The sequence below is a fragment of the Lemur catta genome, chromosome 8, assembly GCF_020740605.2.
Source record: "Lemur catta isolate mLemCat1 chromosome 8, mLemCat1.pri, whole genome shotgun sequence".
Taxonomy (NCBI): Eukaryota; Metazoa; Chordata; class Mammalia; order Primates; family Lemuridae; genus Lemur; species Lemur catta.
In genome coordinates, this window is record NC_059135.1 from 82236390 (window position 1) to 82258608 (window position 22219).

The 22219-nt window shown below is 40.2% G+C and overlaps 1 long non-coding RNA gene across 1 annotated transcript in view; it reads left to right on the forward strand.

Annotated features, from left to right (window-relative positions):
* LOC123643447 overlaps nucleotides 1-20723 on the forward strand; it is a 120734-nt gene extending 100011 nt beyond the window's left edge. Inside the window, exon 3 of the long non-coding RNA XR_006736789.1 lies at nucleotides 20653-20723. This is a non-coding gene — a long non-coding RNA (uncharacterized LOC123643447). The remainder of the gene's footprint in view (nucleotides 1-20652) is intronic.
* Nucleotides 20724-22219: the final 1496 nt, after the last annotated feature.

Sequence of the window (22219 nt, forward strand, 5' to 3'; positions counted from 1 at the left end):
CGTATTTTTGATCAACATGGAGTGTTAAGTGTGATGAGATTAGGTTATGCTTTCTTTGGCTGTTCCATTTGTTTGTAATATTATTGCCAAACATTCCTCCCTAGGAAGCCTAGCGTGGAAAAAAACTTGGTGGGGGAGAGCAAGCATGCTGGAACCTGACTTCTGTGAAAGCCCAGTTCTGCCCCTTGCCAGGTGTGTGAACTTTAACAAGTTGCTTAGCTTCTCTCTAAAGTAGGTATACTACTACTACTTGTGGCAACATTTGTTTTGATGCCTAAATAAGATAATGCATGTACACAATGACTGGCAACGTATGTGCCCCTTACATGTTAAGTTTTTATTCTCTTCCCTTTGGGAGGCAAACTCCCGGAGGCCAGAGTCTCTGAGAAGAGATTCCATCTCTCATAATTTCAAATCCCAAGGAAGAGCCCTGCACAAGGTCGTATGGGGCAATTTCAGCAAGGATTTGTGGTAAATCTAGATTTTTAAATATTCAAACTTGAAATAAATGTGTTCTCTTTTATAGCAACCCCTTCCAAAGGACCAGTATCCTATTGTCATTTAAGTTTATACCTTTCCCATTTCCCTCCTCAAAAAGAGGGTCGTGGAACACCTAACAAATCAAACAACAAACAAATACATAAAGTCCCAATTGAATTATTCTGACTTGAGAATAAGTTTGGAAATAAAATCTTTGTGGCTATTTCTTCACTTCTTTCTTCTTTTCTACCAAGGAAACCCACAACTCATCGCTCACTGTCATGTACTGCCCAGTATGTGAGATCTTTCACACGTGTCTTGTCTCCTTAAGGCTCTGTCACAGCAGGGCGAAGATGTCTTTTGTTCAGTAGTCTTTGCAATTCCTGACTCTGCAGTTTGTATGTGGCATATGCTCAAGACAGGCTGGGGTGACTTGCCTGGTGTTTAAGAACTAGGAGATCCCAACACCTCATTGTGTTGGCATTTTGGCACCTTGCACAAACCTCGAAAATACTCCTGATTTGTTTCTGGTTCTATGAGTACAAAGAAACCTGTTAGTGAAGAAGACCCCTTGCCTATTCAGTAGACATCTGCCTGAGGCCTCCTAGTGGCTGGAGAAAACCCTGTTTGCTGTCTTGCCACTCAAAGGGTCAGGTTTGCCTCTGTGTGTCTGTCTGTCTGCACAGAGACCCAGTGAGCTTTCTCGCACCTCAGCTTCAGAGCTGGTGTCTTCCTTCATGGAGCACCTCTCTGGACAGAGCTTGGCAGGTCTTGGACTTTGGCTCTGCCTGACTCATCCATTAATCCATCTATTCACTTGTTACTGAGTATTCCTATGCCCCGGGCTCTCCTAAGTGCCGGGGACAGAGCAGTGAAGGAGACACATCAGGTTTCTGCTCTCATAGAGTTTACATTCCAGTGCAAGGAGTGGTGGAGACAAATCATCACAAGAAAAAGAAGTCAACAAGAGTTCAGATCGGCATATGTTTCATGCAAAGTTTCAGCAGGGAGGATTTTTAAGAGTCTTTGGTGGCAGACTAGTTTAAGCAGGAGAAAAAAATACATTGGCTCGCTTGGCTAGGAGACTTCTGGGAGGGTTCGCAGGGTTGAAAGAAGAGCTGCAGCCACCGAGACAGCAACTGCCCGGACCCTGCTAGAAATCTCACTCTCTCTCCCTCATTGTCACTTGTTCTGTCTTGCCTGCACCCTGAAAATAGGACTTTGACCCATGGCGTGGAATATGGACACTGAAGGACCAGAAGATAGACACTGAAGACCCTGATTCACATCTCATTTTAGAAATCTCACCTGGGAGAGAACCTCTCTCTCCCAGTAGAGCAACTCTGATCAGTCTCACTTGGGCTATGTGTCCATCTCTGAGGTTAATCACTGTGTTGAAGGAAATGGGTTCTGCAATTGATCAGGCCTGAATGTGTCTGAATCCAATAACAATGAGGTGGAATACGTTAACTGAAGGCTGAGCTCACAGAAAGTGCCAGGCAATGAAAAGAATGGATTTCATCTCCTCCTACAGTGCTCCTTCCTGGATCAGAAGATCCAGCAGCCAGGGCACTAATGGGAACTAAGTCCTCCAAAAAGTTCCTCACCAACAGCCTTCTAAAGTTTTTGGAATTCCTGGAATTAACCTAAGGGTAAGGCATAATTCCAGCATGAGGGTGGATCTGCACATTATGTTGCTATGAGGGGCCATAAGAAAGAGGGTGCTGTGTAGAGCCAGAGAGACCTGGGTTTAGATCCTGGCTCTGATATGTACCTGTGACCTTGTGCGAGTTACAGCTTGGGACCTGCATTCTCTCATTTTTCTTTTTTTAAACTCAGTGGTAAGAACCCAGTTCTCTCATTTGTGAAGGCTTTCTGCAAAGGTGAAGTATCATCAATAAAAGATTATGCCAATGTGATGTATTCAGCTTCTTATCCTCAGTCCCCAAATCCCCAGGGCTTATAACCTTTCTGAGGCATAGACTTCGCATATCTCCTAGGATCATGAGACTACAAGCCCCAAGGCTAAGTTTAGATGCTGGGTGTAGATTAGACACAGAACCCTGTCTAGTTCCGGACACCGGGACCTAGTGTAGAATAACGGTGAGCTCTCCCACTCCAACCAGGAAAAGGAAGCATTGCAGGGCATTGAGACTACCCAAACATGAGGGTGGGGAGAGCTGCTCTGAACCCCAGGTTGCCTGAGACCTTCTGTAAGCAGTCAGGAATCTCCCGCCCTGGCACTGAGGAGGCTCCCATGATGCTTTTTAAAATCCTTTCTGTCTCCACTTGTTGTTTGTAGGGCTTGATGCTCCAGAAGTTTGAAGGTAGCTATCAATTTTATACAATCTTATTTTATAATTACAGTGTTTCTGCCTATCATTTTTGAATTAGATTATCAAATCTTCAAGAATAAAAGAGAAACTACAGTTCATTCATTTATCCTTTTATTTGTTTAATAAAACGGCATGAGAAAGAGTATGTGCCAACTGCAACCAGAATGTTTGGTTTATGTGCCAGTTTATCACTTAATAGCTGTGTGACTGTAGGCAAGTTCTGTAATCTTTTCTGTGCCTCAGTCTTTTCCTCTGTAAAATGGGGATAATCATAATATTTGGCTTATAGAGTTGATGTGAGAGAAAAAAGTTTTTCAGTGATGTGCTGCAATCTCTCAGCACGGGCTAGCTGTTATTAAGGCAGCACTTACTATATGCCAGGAGCTGTGCTATATTTACATCATCTAAGTTACTCCTCACAATGGCTTATGATATGTTATCCCTGACCCCATTTCACAGATGACAAATTCGGGAGGCGAAGCTCTTTGCCTAAGGATGATAGCAGAGCCAAAGTTGAAATCCTTGTTTGTTTGACTTCAGAGCTCATGTTTTCATCACTGTCTTACCCCTGCCTCCTTGCTTGTGGAGTCCCGACTTCAGTGCAGGGGACACTGATGCACCTTTGTAGAACCACGTGTGTGCAGCAGATTAATTCACATGGAGTTTCCAGGTTTTACTGAGGTTGTACCACGAGCCTGGTATTTTTTTCCTGGAACTAATTCACATCATGACTTCACAATACAGGACTGAATGCAGAGGTTGTGTTGAACTATTTTTTTCCTCCTTGTCATTTAAGGTCAGGACTGGGCACAACATGTTGAAATATATATTGTTCACAGCCTTTTTCTGTTCACCGAACTTTCCAATTAGTGTTCACTTAAATGGATGCCGGGGAGAATTTCTTACAAGTTATGGTGTCATGTTGAATTGTGGTGATTATGAAGGCTACAGTGACAGGAAAGACCTAAGATATTTTTTCTCTCCTCACATTGCTTGGCAAAAACTGGCTGTGAAAAATAACCCTTAAGATAAAAATTACCTGATGTAAGAGAACATTAAACCTTTTTTTTTTTTTTGGCCATTTTGTTGTTAAAAGTCCTTCTAATTTAAATGTTCCATTTCCTTGAGTTTTGTTTTTAAGATTATTGTTGCATATGGCGCCCTTGGGGTAATGTTATATTGATTATCAAATGTCTCCAGTGCATTTTTGCTCTCAGTCTATTTAAGTATAGAACAAAATAGTGTGGGTTTTCTATCTTTCATTCCAAATGTCATTTGCTGTGAGCTATTTTCTCGCACTTAGTTGCTTGCTTTTCCTTTTGTTTATCTTATTTTGCATATACTTTCAATTTTTACAAAATTGGTTAGAATAAGGGATTATGCTGTGTTCTGAGGGTGAATTTGAACATTAGGGCTGATATTTTATTTTGTGACAGAAAGATTAGGGTATTTTTTTTCTCTTTTATTCTCCTTCAAAAAAAAGAAATGCACCAGTCAATGAATAATTTAAGTCCTTGAGTTCCGAAGAACATATTTGAGTATTTCATGGTACAGGCATCTTTATTTTATGTTTCCTTCCCAGAGGCAAGAGAAGTACCAGGTATTATAATATGAACTCAATCAGTCATGTCCTTTCCCGGGGCTGTGTGGTGATGAGAGTCTCACCTCTAAGAGGATTTAATTCATGGACAGCAAGAGAATTCAAGGAAGGCCGCTGTCACCCTTATTCAATCTCCCTTGCTTTTTACTGGGAAGTCTAGGAGCACAGGCTTGCAGCTTCCCTCATGTTAAAACTAAGAGGTTTTCCTATGAAAATATAGTTGTTTCTGGAGTTTTCCAAGGATCACCAGTTTGTGGTTAGGGCATTGGAAGGGATTCTCTGTCTAGTTCCTCCTAGCACTATTACAGTTTCAGGATAGGGATGGGGTAAGGGAGTGTTTCTAATTGTACTTTGGTTCTGGTCTCCAGCTCAATTTTATCAAGATCTATTGTGGCATTTCTGGCTATCTCAATGAAAAAGAGTATATGAACATTAGAGAAAAGTGGTAAATTTGCTTATCAGCAATTCAGAATGCAATGGTGGCAGAAGATAATTTATGCTGAATCATAACCCCTCTCCAGGTTCAAGGCCATTTCAGGGTGTGGCAAGTAACTAGTACAGTTAGCTTGCCTTTTAGAAATTGATTGAGCTTCTTTATAAATTGGTTGTTTGAAATTCAGGAGTATAATAATCCACAGAAAAATTATTAAAAATACTGATATAAGTCCCAGGTTAGCCTCACTAACTCACAATGCAATTGTAGGGTGGTGAAATAGTACTGACAAAACCCCAAACCATTTAGATTTGGAAATGTGTTTGGAGTTTCAGTTACCTCTATTGTGGCCCTAGGATCCAATTTTTTCCTCCACTCCCACCAACTCCACCACTTCCCCAGCTTGTCACATGGACGATTTGTTCTTCAGCTCATGTCTTGAAACTCCTACATTTAGCCTATACTCTGTTTTTTCTCAATTCTTTTCCTATGTCCAATGTGCCACCTTTCTACCAAGTTTAGGCCCTGATTTTTACTAGGCCTTCCACTTGAAATGCTCTTCTAGATGTTCTTCTCTTGGCTAACTCCTATTTGTCCTTCAGTGTGGGTGTCACCTCTCTGTGAAACGTTCCATTGTTCCCCTTGTCATACTTCACGTTTGTCTTATGCCTATTCATCTTCAAACTTTCCTGGACCTCTGAGAGCATGGTTAGCCCAAGGAAGGGAGGGTGACCAGTCAGTCCAGTTTCCATGCTCACATGGAGAGACAACCACTGCTTCCATAGTCTTTGCTGATACTTGTTGTCCTTGAACACAGGCCCTACAGAGCTATCAGAAGATGCTCTTCCACCCTCCTGACTTCTCCTGACATTGATGACAAGATTCTACTAGGGACTTCCATGCGTCTTTGGACTGAACTTAGCAGTATCAGGGCTCCCAGGGTTTCTGATCTTAATGCTCAATCTTTAAGTTCACATGTAAAGCTCCCTCTCAGGGAAATAGGAGGCCCTGCAAACACTGGATCATGATTGTTTCTGTCCTAACTTCTCATATCCAGACCACTTTCTTCCTTCTTTCTCCAGGGATTCACATCTATTGGTTGAGCAGTCCATTAGATTCCTATGGCTGCTGTAATAAATTAGCACAAAATGGGTGGCTTAAAACAACAGAAATGTATTGGCTCACAGTTCTGGAGGTTAGAAGTCTGAAATTAAAGTGTCAGAGGGGCCACGCTCCCATCACAGGCTCTAGGAAGAATTCTTCCTAATTCTTCTTTGCCTCTTCTAGCTTTTGGTGGTTGTTGGTTATCTTTCATGTTCCTTGGCTCACACATGCATCATTCCAATCTCTGCCCCTATGTTCATAGGGCCTTTCTCCTGTGTGGCAGTGTCTCCGTGTCCAAATTTCCCTCTCTTATTAGTACACCAATCATATTGGATTTAGGGCCCACCCTAACAGATTATGACTTCATCTTGACTTGATTTCATCTACAAAGACCTTATTTCCAAAGAAGGCCACATTTATAAATTTCAGATGGCACAAATTTTGGGGGGAAATTGTTCAGCCCATTACAAGTTTCCTCTTAAATGCTCAAAATCCAGATGGTCTTATTATACATCTTCCACAAAATGGGGATAGTTTTCCACACTCCTTATGAAGTCTACTCTCAGTAGTTCTAAGGTGATTCACCGTCATAAGGGAGACTTTTGAACACAGTTCAAAGTCAAGTAGGCATCTAGGGTGCAAAAGTGAAGGAGGTGATCCTTGCCTGTATCGTGGAGCTGCAGGGCTACACTTACACAACCCTGGGAGAAGAGACTTCCGTCAATGTTGGGTTCTCATTCTCTTGTTGTCTTTTCCTATTCCCAGCCCTACTCCCCAAGGTAATACAAGGAATACACCTAAGGAAATGGCAAGTGGGGTGGGCACCATTCCTGGCATCTCCATCATCGGAAAGAGAAAAATATCTATAATTTTCATCTGTGGCACAACACCTTAATACAGACATCATTATAGATAAAATTTTGGAGTGGTTCCTATGTGTAATCACTGTGCTAAGGTCCCTTTATCTCACTTATTCCTCTTAGCCCTAAGAAGGTATTTATATTGTTTCCATTTTTTAGAAATGTAACTACAGCTATCTTTCGTTTTGTGACATTTTGACTGCCACAGTATCTGACACACAGCAGGTACTAAAAAATGTTTGAATGAATGAGAAAGCCTGTGATTTTTTGAAGAAATTGTTTGTTCATCTGACAACTAGTCATAGTGGTTACTCTGTGTCAGGTGTTTTTATGGCCACCAGCATGTGGACATGAATGAGAAACCATCCTTGTCCTCAGGAGTTGAGAGTTCAGTGTAGCAGTTTTCAACTCTAGGGTACAGAGAAAGGAAGAAACATAGAATTGCCTGGGAGACCTTCTCCCAAACTAACAGGCATGCACTTAAGAACCCCTAGATTTCTCATCTTATCATGTGATTGCCCTGAGAAGTAGTTTGATTCCCGAGCTTCAAGTAATCCTGGTACCCAAACAATGAAAATGTTTTTATGCAAAACTCCCTCTCTGCACAATAATTGAGCTGTGCTTAAGGGTAGTGCAACAACCTGAGTGCATGATGTTTCCCTAATACAAAAAAAAAAAAAAAAGAAAAGGATTTTAGTACATCCTCCCTCTAAAATCCCTCTGCATTAATTAGACTTAATTGTGTAAAGTGATTTGATGACTAATTAAAAATCTAATAAATTATTAACACTCTAATACACAATAATATTTAATATATGCTAATGAGAGCTCACATTTATAAAGTATTCAATTTTTTAACACCACCTCTATAATTTATTACAAAATTTAATGAAAAATACTACCTGTAAGAAACTCCATACTTTGACCATGGTTTCAATGTAGTCTACATCCTTGGTTCACCTTTTTGTTGGAAAAGAGCTGGTAAATATACCATATGAAATAGGTTTCAAGGAGAGAGGAAGTGGGACTTATTTCATTTGTGTAAGAATCTTTCTCTTCAGACCTGGGAGGAGATGAAAGGAATGGCCTTCTTAAGCTACTATTTAGCTTCCTAGAATCACAAACTATTCCTTAAACTAGAAATTTTATATATCGCAATATGTCAGCATCTGGTACACTGCCTGGAACAGAGAAGATGTTTAATAAATATTTGTTGAATGAATTAATAAGCTAATAGACAATAAATCTGCTATTTAGCCCTCCTCTTTCTCTTTCTTGGTATTTCTTCTGTGATGTTGACTGTAAAATTGCTCTCCCACTAGGAGAAATGGGAAAAAAATTTTACTGGCTTGAGAAAAGTACCTAAAATATGATTCCTTTCATTATATGGGGAGATATAAAATATGTATTTATAATACATATTTACATATTCTAATGTGGATGAAAAGTTAAATTCATTCATACAGAATTTAACAATAGAGTTCTAGAAGACTGTCTCAGCGATGTTTCCCCACAAAAATAACTTTGTCCCTAACTACTGGAGAGAAATAAACACTTTGTCAGAAAATAGTCTGCAATTACAGAAGAACACTGACTTTTCTTTTTTGAAGTGTTGAAGAGATAACTGGTTTGGAGGTTAACACACTGCCAAATTGCAGGTAATAAACAACTTTGTTCACTTCCAACATGTGCTTTTGTTACTTAGCAGATTCAATTTGTATGTAATCAAATCACTAAATATTTCTTCTTGTGAAGGTGTTAGAAATATAATAATGGCCTTACAGAGTTTTCCTTAGGCAGTATTTGCAGAAAAGCAATTGTAGTTGTACTTTTAAATAAGTGGATGGGATTTTCCCATCCTTCACCTCCTAGGCCCTAGAAATATTTTAAATAGAGCCAAAGATTGACTTTACTTTAGACTTAACACCTAGTGAAGAGAAGACATGCTAGAAACTAACAAAGCAAAAATTGTTTTGTCACCAATCTGTGATGTTTCAATTTAAGCTTCAGTTGTTTGGTATCTAAAGTGCCTCAGTTACTGCTAGTGATTGATGGGGGTTGTTTTTCAAGTGTTAAACTGTAAAACTATTTTATATTGCTGAAAGATATGGTAATTTTATCCCACTGATTTGGAAAAAAACATAGTTTAAAAAATAAACTCTGAACTTACAGAGTTATTTCTGTGGAAATGAAGAAAACAACTTAGGATATTAAGTATTAAAAAATTGATGCTGTGAATCTCAAAGCAATTGTAAAAATGTATTCATATTTCTAGGTGGCTTGTCTTTCTTTTTTCTCTCTTTTTTTAATATAATGAGATACACTAAGTTTATTTGAGTTAAGTAAAATTCCCCACTTTCAAATGTATGCTGCAAGAAGGCCTATCTTCTATGTTAATGTTAAAAAGGCTAGCAAAAGGAATTTCGTGCTTTAAGAAACCTCTCAGCACCACTGTGACCATTTTAAAGAAAAAGAAAGATTAAGGTGAAGATTTGACTGGGAGTTTTCATTGCTTGCAGGGGAGGCAACAGTGATCATTATTCCTTATATAAAACTGGACAGAATGAAATCCTGTTTCCTGTCCTCCCACTTTCTGTTCTGATATTCCCAGGGTGCAGTGAAGAACTGAGGGAAGCACTTGAACTATTTCAGTACAGGTTGCACATCCCTACTCTGAAAATATGAAATCTGAAATGTTCCAAAATTTTAAACTTTTTGAGCATCAACATGATGCCACAAATGAAGAATTCTAATCTGACCTCATGTGACTGGTCAGTCAAAACACAGGTGCACAACCCAGTTTAGTCAGCATCCCCAAGGGAAAAAACAAGACCCAGGTCCCTTCAGCTGTGCTATATCTTTTCAGTGTGTGCCCAGATTCCCCACACAAGCACGCCCACAATGGGCAACAAAATGGCACGTGTGCAGGCCAGAGGCACCAACAGCAGGATCACCATGATGTGATGCCCCATGTGGGGCCAAGACCTATGTGCATTATTCACTGTGTTTTTTTTGCTTTTTCTCTGCTCTGTGGTGTAAAGATATTGTTGAAAATTTCAACGAGGCCTGCAGATAGCCCTCTGCAGTGATCAGAAAAAGAGGAAGGATTTATGTTTATCTATAGAACAGATACTCAAGCTGTTGGAGAAACTGGCAGTGACGTAAGTGTGAAACATCTTACAGAAGAGTATGGTGTTGGAATGGCCACCATATATGACCTAAAGAAGCAGAAGAATAAACTGGTAAAATTCTATGCTAAAAGTGATAAACAGAAGTTAGTGAAAAATAGAAAACTGCTGTATAAAGCTAAAAATGAAGATCTTGAACGTGTATTGAAGGAAGATACATCAGTGTAGCAGTGAATACATGCCACTTAGTGGTATGTTAATTATGAAACAAGCAAAGATCTATCATGGTGAACTGAAAATTGAAGGAAACTGTGAATATTCAACAGACTGGTTGCAGAAATTTAGCAAAAGACACAGCATTAAATTTTTAAAAATGTGTGGTAATAAAACATCTAGTGATCACAGAGCAGCAAAAAAAAAAAAAAATATTGATGAGTTTTCCAAGGTCATTGCTGATGAAAATCTGATACCAGAACACATCTATAAGGCTGATGAAACCTCACTGTTTTGGAGTTATTGCCCCAGAAAGACACTGACCACAGCTGAGTGTCTTTCTGAGACACCCCCTGCAGGAATTAAAAATATTATCAAAGACAGAATAATTGTGCTGGGATGTGCAAATGGAGCAGGCACACGTAAGTGTAAACTTGAACTTTGTATACCATTGAAACTTTGTTTTATATTATAGCAAAAGCTTGCATCCTCGCTGTTTTTGAGGAGTGAATTTCTTACTAGTCCATTATTATACTAATTAAAAGTCATGGATCACCAGGAACATGCCTTTTCTGATTGGTTTCACAAATATTTTGTACCAATGGCTCCTATTTACTGCAAAGAAACTGGATTGGATGATGACTACAAGATTTTGTCATTCCTTGTCAACTCTTCTGCTCATCCTCCAGCTGAAATTCCTATCAAAAATAATGTTTATGCCATGCACTCTCCTCCAAATGTGACTTCTGTAACTGAGCCATGTGACCAGGGTATCCTTAGATCAATGAAGAGTAAATATAAAAACACTTTCTTGAACAGCATGCTAACAGCAGTAAACAGAGGCATGAGTGTGGGAGGTTTGCAAAAGGAGTTAAGGATGCCGTGTATGCTATTGCCAATATTTGGAGCACAGTGACTAAAGACACAGTTGTGCGTGCCTAGCACAACCTCTAGTCTGTGGCTATGCTCCGTGATGATGATGCACAAGGTGGTGACTTTGAAGGATTCCCCATGTCAAGTAAAAAAAAAAAAAATGATGTCTGACCTCCTTACGTATGCAAAAAAGATACCTTCAGAGTCCATCAATAAGCTGGAAGAAGTGGATATAAAAGAAATTTTTAACATTAATAATGAGGTTCCAGTTGTTCTTGCATGGACCTATGGTGAAATAAGTGAATTGGTTCTGAATCAACATGATCATCATAATAGTAACAATAAAGAAGGCATTGGTAACGCTGCAGAAAAAGTGTCTATAGAATGACATGGTGAAAATGTGTAACATGCTTATTAAAGGACTAGAGCAGTGTACATTCATAACAGAATAAGGAATCTTGTCAGTGTATAAAATTAAAGAGGAACTTCTAAGACAAAACCTGTTGTTAATGAGGCAGATTGCTCTGGTGGTAGGCAGCTTCCTGGGTTGCCTTGTGCCTAGGCAAGTGCTGCACTGCTGGGGGAATAGCAGCCAATGGCTGGTTGGCATTCTGGGCCTCGCTCATGCCAGCTCTGTGCTGACTATGCTGGGATGCCAGCATAGTTGCCTATCCAAAAAACAAAGGAGGCAACTGACTCTGGAGAAGACATTTGAGAAAACCGTCCTGGACCCTCAACTGCTTCTGATGTTTCCTTTCATCTAAATAATCCCACAAATACAGAAATGTATAATAACCTTTTAATCAAAACACAGCACTGCAAGTGGAGACCAAAAGCCTGCCATTGTTTGTTGTTGCTATGGTTTATCACTTGCTCTGGTGATGCTACTGTGCTGCTTAGTTACCCTGAACACATTATATTTTCACCATATTAATGGATTGTCATATTTTCTTTAAGGTTAAGTACTTATGTATAAGTAAGTGTAAGAAATTATTGCTTATCAGTAGCATATAAATTCAGAGTCAGGAATGATGGTGATGCCAAACAAGCACAGATTGTCTACATGGGTGGCTGAGATAGTGACACCTTTGCATTCAGATGGCTCAACATACATAAACTTCGTTTTATACATGAAGTTATAAAAATATTTTATAAAATTACCTTCAAGCTATATGTAAAAGGTATACAAAAAATATAAATGAATTTTGTGTTTAGATTTGGGTCCCATCCCCAAAATATCTCATGATGTATTTGCAAATATTGCAAACTCTGAAAAATTCCAAAGCTGAAAGCACTTCTGGTTTCAAGCATTTAGGATAAGGGATATTCAACCTGTATCTAGTTGTTCTGTACCTTAAAAGAACTCTATCCTTGAAGACTTATTTTGAGGAAGTATTGAAGGTTTTACAATGTTGAAATCTCCTATTAAAATGCAAACACTCGAGGGGAGAGAAGATGGCGGAGTGGAGGTGACCTCCTGGATTTGTGCTCCCGGAGAGGAAGGCGTGGATCTCCACCTGCCACAACACTGGAGGATTGCTCCTCCACAGGAAGGGTGAGGTGAACCCACGGAGAATCACCGTGGGACACAGGGAACAGTAAAAAACAGAGGCGAGTGGGAAATCAGACCGAGATAATTTGGAGAGTGCGGGACGGAAAACAGACAGCGGAGTGCGGGACGGCCGTACCTGCCTCACCGGCGAGTGGGGCGGGTTCAGCCCCACAGCAAAGCGGCTTGATCTCCCCACTGACCCCCACATCCACTCGGTCAACGATCTGACTGAAATCGGTGCAGAATCACCACGGGAGACCTGGAGCTCTGAGGACAGGTGACATAGGTGGGCGAGAGCTTGGACTCTGGCGGCTCTCCGGCGCCCTATCTCTTAAAGGGACAGACGCGGGCCTGCGCCGAGGCCAGGGGCCGCGAGCGTGAAATATTAAAGCGGGACTTTTTTGCTTTTTTTTCTGTCCCCACTGCAGCTCTCTGGCTGGGGAGCTACTGTGGGCCCTGGCGCCTGCCGAGCTCTGAACGCTCTCCCCGGGCGCCTGCAACCGGCGCATGCGCGGTCGCCATCTTGGTTCCCACAGCTAAGCCTCTGGCGGCTCTCCGGCGCCCTATCTCTTAAAGGGACAGACGCGGGCCTGCGCCGAGGCGAGGGGCCGCGAGCGTGAAATATTAAAGCGAGATTTTTTCTTTCTTTTTTTTTTTTTTTCTTTTTTATTTTATTTCTCTCTTTCTTTCTTTCTTTCTCTTTTCTTTCTTGTTTTCTCTTTATTCTCCTTGTTATTCATATTGTTTCTCTCTCTCTTTTTTTTTTATTTTTATTTCTCTCTTTCTTTCTTTCTTTCTCTTTTCTTTCTTGTTTTCTCTTTATTCTCCTTGTTATTCATATTGTTTCTCTCTCTCTCTTTTTTTTTTTTTTTTTCTTTTTCTTTTTTTTTTCTTTTTTCCTTTCCGGTGGCCCTCCAGCCCAAGAGCTACTGTATACTCCTGAGTGCTCCAGACCCCCAGGTCTGATTCCTATTGGTCCCTGAATATTGCCCCCCAGTACCAGCGAACTGCGGGTGGGCAGCAGCAATTGTGAGGGCCAAGGTCTAACTGCTGCAGAGCCATAGGGTGCCAGGCGGCTCCCCAGGAGGCTCCATCCCCTGATCCATAGACCCTCTCCAGGTCCCCTTCCCAGGTGTGAACACTGAGTGCTTCCCCAGACGCAAGAGTGTGGAGCCTGGACCTTGGGAACACTGGGACAGTGTAGACCCTTGCCCGTGGGAGCTGCAGCAGCTGGGGCACTGAGGGAGTGAGGGCACTGCCTCCTCTGCCTAGCCAGTGTCTTCCCTGCAGAAAGAGACAGAAACCACACATCCAGAGGAAGAACCAAAAGTCAGGGGGGGAAGAAGAAGGAAGAGGAAGAGAGAGGAAGGGAAGAAGGAGGAAAGAGGGAGAGGAAAAAAAAGAAAAAGAAGAAGGAAGGGAAAGAGAAAGAGAGGGAGAAGAGGCTTTCTGCTTGCAAATAGTGTGAATCCTGCCTACTAACTGAAAGTCCACAACACAGTGATTTAACTTGCCAAACTGGTCTTAGGTCAAGCCAACCCTCTGGGGGTGGACCCATCAGAAGCAGTCCCCCAACTGAGATAGAAAAAAGAAACTCTAAACAGCACACAACAGTCTCCCCCTATAGATAAAGGAAGCAACATTCCTAGACTGTTCCACAGCCTAAGAACAGAGTACAAGACGTGCTGTTAACTAGACTAAAGCTGTGAGAAAAGATCTAACGATAGAGCCAGATGGGAAGGGCTCAGCGGAAAAATATGGGGAGCACAAAAAACCAAACGGAAACCTCACCCCCAAAGAGAAATACCAACTCTCCTCCAATTGGCACAAGCCAGTTTCAGAATACCAACATGTTACCAGAAGAATTTCAGTCTTGGGTTATAAATAAGCTGAATGATATACAAGAAAAAATTGATATCCACCGCAAAGAAACCGCAAAAAAATTCCAGGATTTGGAAGAAAAATTCACTAAAGAAATAGACGTATTGAAAAAAAACCAAACTGAACTCCTAGAAATGAGGGATTTATTCAGGGAGCTACAAAACACAGTGGAAAGTCTCAAGAACAGGGTAGATCAAATAGAAGACAGAATCTCAGAAATCGAAGATAACTCTTTCCAATTAAATAAGACAGTCACAGAGATAGAGCAAAGAAATAAGAAAAAAGATCAGAGTCTTCAAGAAATGTGGGATTATGTGAAGAAACCTAATGTGAGAGTTATAGGCATCCCTGAAGGTGAAGAAGATAATAAGCAAGGGCTGGATAAACTATTTGAAGACATAATAGAAGAAAATTTCCCAGGCCTTGCTAAAACTTTAAATATACAGGTTCAAGAAGCTCAAAGAACCCCTGGTAGATTCATAGCAAATAGGAAAACACCACGCCACGTAGTCGTCAGACTGACCAAAATATCCACTAAAGAGACACTTCTTCGAGCTGTAAGGAGAAAGAAACAAGTAACATACAAAGGGAGACCCATTAGAATTACGCCAGATTTCTCAAATGAAACTTTACAAGCAAGAAGAAGTTGGGGCCCCATTCTCACTCTTCTGAAACAGAATAATGCCCAGCCTAGAATCTTGTACCCAGCTAAGCTAAGCTTTCTATATGAAGGAGAAATTAAGACATTCTCAGATAAACAAGGACTGAGGGAATTCACCAAGACAAGACCACCCCTCCAAGAAGTACTCAAAAGAGAGTTACACACGGATCATCACAACAAAGGCCCACGAATGTAAAGCCACCCAAGAACTAAAGATCAAATTGTAGCCACCACAATGGCTCAAGAGAGAAAACATAGAAAAGAAGTTCTACCCAATAAGATAAACAGAAATCTGTCCCAATTATCAGTTCTCTCACTAAATGTCAATGGCCTGAATTCCCCACTCAAGAGACATAGACTGGGCCAATGGATAAAAAAACACAAACCAAGTATCTGCTGCCTTCAGGAAACACACTTAACCGGCAAAGATGCATTTAGACTGAAAATAAAAGGATGGAACTTGATATTTCAAGCAAATGGTAGCCAAAAGAAAGCTGGTGTGGCAGTTTTAATTTCCAATAACTTAGTCTTTAAACCAACAAAAGTAATAAAAGACAAAGACGGTTACTACATACTGGTGAAAGGCACAATTCAACAAGAAGACATAACCATACTTAATATATATACACCCAATCTAGGTGCACCCAGATTCATAAAGCAAATCCTACTCGATCTAAACCAAATGATAGACAACAACACTTTAATAGTTGGAGACTTTAACACCCCACTGACAGCACAGGACAGATCCTCCAAGCAGAAAATAAGCAAAGACATAGTAGACTTAAACAGAAGGCTAGAACAAATGGGCCTGACTGACATCTACAGGACATTCTACCCTAAATCCACTGAATATACATTCTTCTCATCGGCTCACGGAACATTCTCTAAGATTGACCATATCCTAGGCCATAAAGCAAGTCTTAAAAAAATTAAAAAAATAGAAATCATACCCTGCATCTTCTCAGACCACAATGGAATAAAAGTAATAATGAACCCTAACAGGAACTCTCATTCCTACTCAAGGTCATGGAAGCTAAACAACCTTCTTCTGAATAACAATTTTGTAAAGGAAGAAATTAAGTCAGAAATCAAAACATTCTTTGAATTAAACGACAAAGGTGACACAACTTATCAAAATCTATGGGATGCAGCTAAAGCAGTCCTGAGAGGAAAATTCATTTCCATAAATGCTTATTTCAAAAAGACAGACAACTTACAAATAGACAACTTAATGAATAGACTCAAAGAGCTGGAGAAAGAAGAACAGACTGACCCCAAACCCAGCAGAAGGCGAGAAATTGTTAAGATCAAATCAGAATTAAATGAAAAAGACAACAAAAATACTATAAGGGAAATTAATAAAACAAAAAGTTGGTTCTTTGAAAAGATAAATAAAATAGACACACCACTGGCTAGACTAACCAAGAGCAGAAAAGAAAAATCTTTAATAACTTCCATCAGGAACATGAAAGGAGAAATCACAACCGAAGCCACAGAGATACATGACATTATCTATGAATATTACAAAAATCTTTATGCACACAAATTGGAAAATGAGGAGGAAATGGACAAATTTTTAGAAACACACAGCCTTCCCAAGCTCAATCAGGAAGAAATAGAATTCCTGAATAGACCAATATCAAGAACTGAAATTGAAACAGCAATAAAAAACCTTCCCAAAAAGAAAAGCCCTGGTCCAGATGGGTTCACACCTGAATTTTACCATACATACAAAGATGAACTGGTGCCCATCCTACATAAACTATTCTTCAATATTGAGAAGGATGGAATTCTCCCCAACACATTCTACCAAGCCAATATAACATTGATACCAAAACCAGGAAAGGATGCAACAAAAAAAGAAAACTACAGACCAATTTCTCTCATGAACGTAGATGCAAAAATTCTCAATAAAATCCTAGCAAATCGTATCCAAGTGCTGATTAAAAAAATAATTCATCACGACCAAGTAGGCTTCATCCCAGAGATGCAGGGGTGGTTCAACATACGAAAATCTATAAATGTAATTAACCACATAAATAGAAGCAAAAATAAAGACCATATGATCCTCTCAATAGATGCAGAAAAAGCATTTGACAAAATTCAACACCCTTTTATGATAAAAACACTTAACAACATAGGCATAAATGGGACCTACCTAAAAATAATACAAGCCATATATGACAAACCCACAGCCAACATCATACTGAATGGGGAAAAATTGAAAGCATTCCCACTCAGAACTGGAACCAGACAAGGCTGCCCACTGTCCCCATTACTTTTCAACATTGTATTGGAAGTCCTTGCGAGAGCTATCAGACAAGAGAGCAGAATCAAAGGTGTCCAAATAGGGACAGAAGAGATCAAACTCTCACTCTTTGCTGATGATATGATGTTATATCTGGAAAACCCCAAGGACTCAACCAAGAGACTCCTGGAATTAATTAACGAATTCAGTAATGTCTCAGGTTACAAAGTCAATACACACAAATCAGAGGCATTCATATATGCCAATACCATTGAATTGGAGAACCAAATTAAGGACTCAATACCTTTCAAAATAGCAACAAAGAAAATAAAATATCTAGGAATATATTTAACTAAAGAGGTAAAGGACCTCTATAAAGAGAACTATGAAACGCTAAGGAAGGAAATTGCAGAACACGTAAATAAGTGGAAATCCATACCATGCTCATGGATTGGAAGAATTAACATCATTAAAATGTCTATACTACCCAAAGTAATCTATAGATTCAATGCAATTCCTATTAAATTACCAACATCATTTTTCACAGATTTAGAAAAAATAATTATACACTTTGTATGGAGACAGAGAAGACCCCGTATAGCAAAAGCAATCTTAAGCAATAAAAACAAAATGGGAGGTATTGATTTGCCAGACTTCAAACTATACTACAAAGCTGTGGTTCTTAAAACTGCTTGGTATTGGCACAAGGGCAGGGACACAGACCAGTGGAACAGAACAGAAAACCCAAATATAAAACCATCCTCATATAATCATCTAATCTTTGACAAAATAGACAAAAACATACTCTGGGGACAAGAGTCCCTATTCAATAAATGGTGCTGGGAAAACTGGATAGCCACATGTAGAAGACTGAAACAGGACCCACAGATTTCACCTCTCACAAAAATCAAATCACGGTGGATAACAGATTTAAACCTTAAATGGGAAACGATTAGAATTCTAGAAGAAAATGTAGGAAAGACTCTCACAGACGTTGGTCTAGGCAAAGAATTTATGAAGAAAACCCCTAAGGCAATTGCAGCAACAACAAAAATAAACGAATGGGACCTGATTAAATTAAAAAGCTTCTGCACAGCCAAAGAAACAGTCACGAAAATAAACAGACAGCCTACAGAATGGGAAAAAATTTTCGCATACTACACATCAGATAAAAGACTGATAACAAGAATCTATTTAGAACTCAGGAAAATCAGCAAGAAAAAATCAAACAATCCTATCAAAAAATGGGCAAAGGACATGAATAGAAATTTTTCAAAAGAAGACATAAGAATGGCCAAAAAACGTATCAAAAAATGCTCAACATCCCTAATCATCAGGGAAATGCAAATCAAAACCACAATGAGATACCACTTAACTCCGGTGAGAATGGCCTTTATCAAAAAATCCCAAAACAACACGTGTTGGCGTGGATGCGGAGAGACAGGAACACTCATACACTGCTGGTGGGAATGCAAACTAGTGCAACCCCTATGGAAAGCAATATGGAGATACCTTAAACAGATTCAAGTAGACCTACCATTTGATCCAGCAATTCCATTATTGGGCATATACCCAGAAGAACAAAAGTCATTCTTTAACAAGGTCACCTGTACCCGAATGTTTATAGCAGCACAATTCACAATCGCAAAGATGTGGAAACAACCCAAGTGCCCATTGATCCACGAATGGATTAGTAAACTGTGGTATATGTATACCATGGAGTACTACTCAGCTATAAGAAATAACGATGATACGACATCTCTTTGGTTCTCCTGGAGAGAGCTGGAACCCATTATACTAAGTGAAGTATCCAAAGAATGGAAAAACAAGCATCACATGTACTCACGAGAAAACTGGTTTCCCTGATCATCACCTAAATGTACATCGGGGAAGGATACCAATTGGATATCAGACTGGGATGGGGGGGTGGGGGGAGGGGATGGGTGTATGCCTACATGACGAGTGCATTGCGCACCCTCTGGGGAATGGTCATGCTTGAGGGTGCAGACCCGGGGAGGTGGGGGGGGAGGGGATCGAGGTATGAATACATGGCGAGTGCCAGGCGCACTGTCTGGAGAGTGGGAGCGGACGCGCTTGGGACTCTGACTCGGGGGGATGGGCGGGACAGGGACAATGTATATGACCTGAACTTATGTACCCCCATTATGAGCTGAAATAAAAAAAAATAAAAAAAAATAAAAAAAAAATGCAAACACTCCAGGGATAGTTTTTTTTTCTCTCTCTCTCTCTTGTCTCTCTTCCTGAGCTTAGTCCCTAAGTAGGGACAAAACAGCAAGGAAGGTTTTATCTCATTTGCCCTTGGCACTTATTGAATACTGGTTTGATAGAGACTGCAATTACCAAGGCTTGGTCTTTGCTTTCTAAGGGATGTGATCTAGGAAGTTGGGGGTGGGTTAGGAACTTATTTGTGAATGTGTGAAAAGCAGGAATAAGATAATAGGGAGAGCTGGGGCTTGAGAAAGTGAAAGGTGCCTGCCAATCCTTCAAATTCCATTGTTTAATAACCAAGCAAACCAGTCAACAGCGTGATTTTTGAGCCCTGGCATGGCTATTTGCAATCTTTGATCTTTGATGGAGGGACTAGGGAGGAGCGGTCAGGCCACCAACTCTAATGCAATGTGATATGAGTTGTAGTAAAGACAAGCACAAGGTCAACTGCTACAGAAGCAGGAAAAGGCACTGCTTAATTCTTTCTGGGGATACTAGACATATTTTCAGGAAAAAAATTACATCTGAACTTTGTTTCTGTTTTGAAATTAATATTTATTGAGGACTGACTGTTGGGCAGCAGGCACATATTATCACATGACTGAAAGGAGAAATAAGTTATGTCATGGAGGGAAAATTCTGAGTCAAAGCTGAGGGATTTCAATATACATTTTTCCTCTAAAATGCCATTGGAATTCTGGAGAGGCAGAGAAGACAAGCTCAGAGTACATGGCAAAAGTGTTTTATGTCATTTTAGGCAGAGCCTGGTCACTCATCAGCCTTGAGGGTAATCATGTTACCTGGGGAAAGAGTGCAGGGGAAGAAGACAATGAATAGAACCAAGAGGGAAGATCCCTGGGGAGTGGCTACAGGGTGGAGGAAAGTGACCCATTTAAGATGACTGAGAAGGAATAGTTAGCAGGGTAGAAGGAAAGCTAGAAGATAGTTTGGCTGAGCCAGCTTCCATGGAAAGGCTGCATCCAGCCCCCGTTTTTTCAGCCATCCAGTTCAAGTGCCAGACCTGTGAGTAAAAATTCCATCTTGTGTTTTCCAGGGCAGGTGTGGCGCTCTGCTCCATGAACACATTTTTGCCTCAACGCTCTACTGTCTCTAGGGTACTGGCCTCGTCCTCATCATCCAAGGTAGTGGCATGATGTTTCTGGCAGGAGAATGAAGGAAGGTAAAAAGAAGAAGAAACAAAGGGCATACACCTGCTGTCTCTTAACATAGGTTCCTGCAAACTTATGAGGTTCTTACACAAAAATTCTGATTCTATCTCATTGGTCAGAACTTAGTCACATGGCCATAGAAACTTGCAGGAAGGACTGAAAAATGTAACATCTATTTAGAGAAACCATATATTCAATAAAAATTCAATTACTATTAAAGATAAGCAGCAACCATGGTGTCTGCCATACCAAGGCAATGGTATCGCTGGGGGAAATCATGGCTTCATTTAAGTTCAAGTGTTCTTAGAAAACAGTAAAGGTATAAAGAAATTCCTACAGTTTGTATTAAAAAAACTAAAGAGCACATTTAAATCATTATCCTAAATTATAAGGATTTTGGTCTTCTATCCTCCTTCCTAGAAAATGTTCCTAATATTTCCAGGAGTGTTTCTCACTAAATATCTCTGACACTTCCCAGGTCAGTGTATAAATGTTCATGGACCATTTCTTACCATTGTTCACATGCTGCTTCCTGCTGAGGGAGCAGAAACTGATGTCCTTCTTGAGGGTGAACGTCATGCCGATCAGTGTCTGAGTCCTCCTTTGCCAGCCTCAATGGATCAAGAAATCTTCCACTGATGGCTCTGTGTTCCTTCCAGTCATGGATCCCAGTTGATTTGTCCCAGCAACAATAGCATCATAAGAGGTAAAAGCTCTTTCAGTTCAGAGCCCCACCCTGTTGTGGCCCATAAAGTACACTCATATTACCAAAATTAATTGTGCTGGTAACAATACAATTTTCAGCAGTGTGTAGAGGTGGGACCAGTGCTCTCAACTCACCCATAGCTTTTATAAACAGACATACTCATGCTTCCAAACTCCTTCCACTCTTATAATTAAGTTCCCTCTCAGGGGGCCTACTGTTCTTAGAATCTACCTTTGATCATACCATTACCAGTTAATTGACCTGTTTTAATATCTTTGAATTAAAGCTATTTCATAGCTTTGAATTAAAAAGGATAATGAACTTATGGGCTCAGTCCCCTTTTCCCCACAAGTCTTAGTTGTCATTTGTGCATTTATTTTCACAAATAGTGAAAAAGAAGAAGGAAATTTGCTAACCTGGAAGTATCCAACTCTGAAATGAATGCACGTGGTTATATTGGGAAAGGCATGACAGAAGTCCGTGGGTGAACATTTCTTAGCTCAAAGCCCGTTCACTTTGTGCCCTTTGACACTAGACAGAGGATTCCAAATGAGTTAGTGCAAGGGACTAGGAAAGAGTGGTCAGTAAGAGATGGTCTGGCCAGGGGAGGAGAGGTCTGTGACAGGGGTGATGAGATATGATGGATATGGACAGTAGACTGGAGAAGTATCCCTGTTGGGTGGTGATTATGCATCACAAGGCAAAGGGATGGCATTTGGAATGGGACCAGAGCCACCAGAAATGAG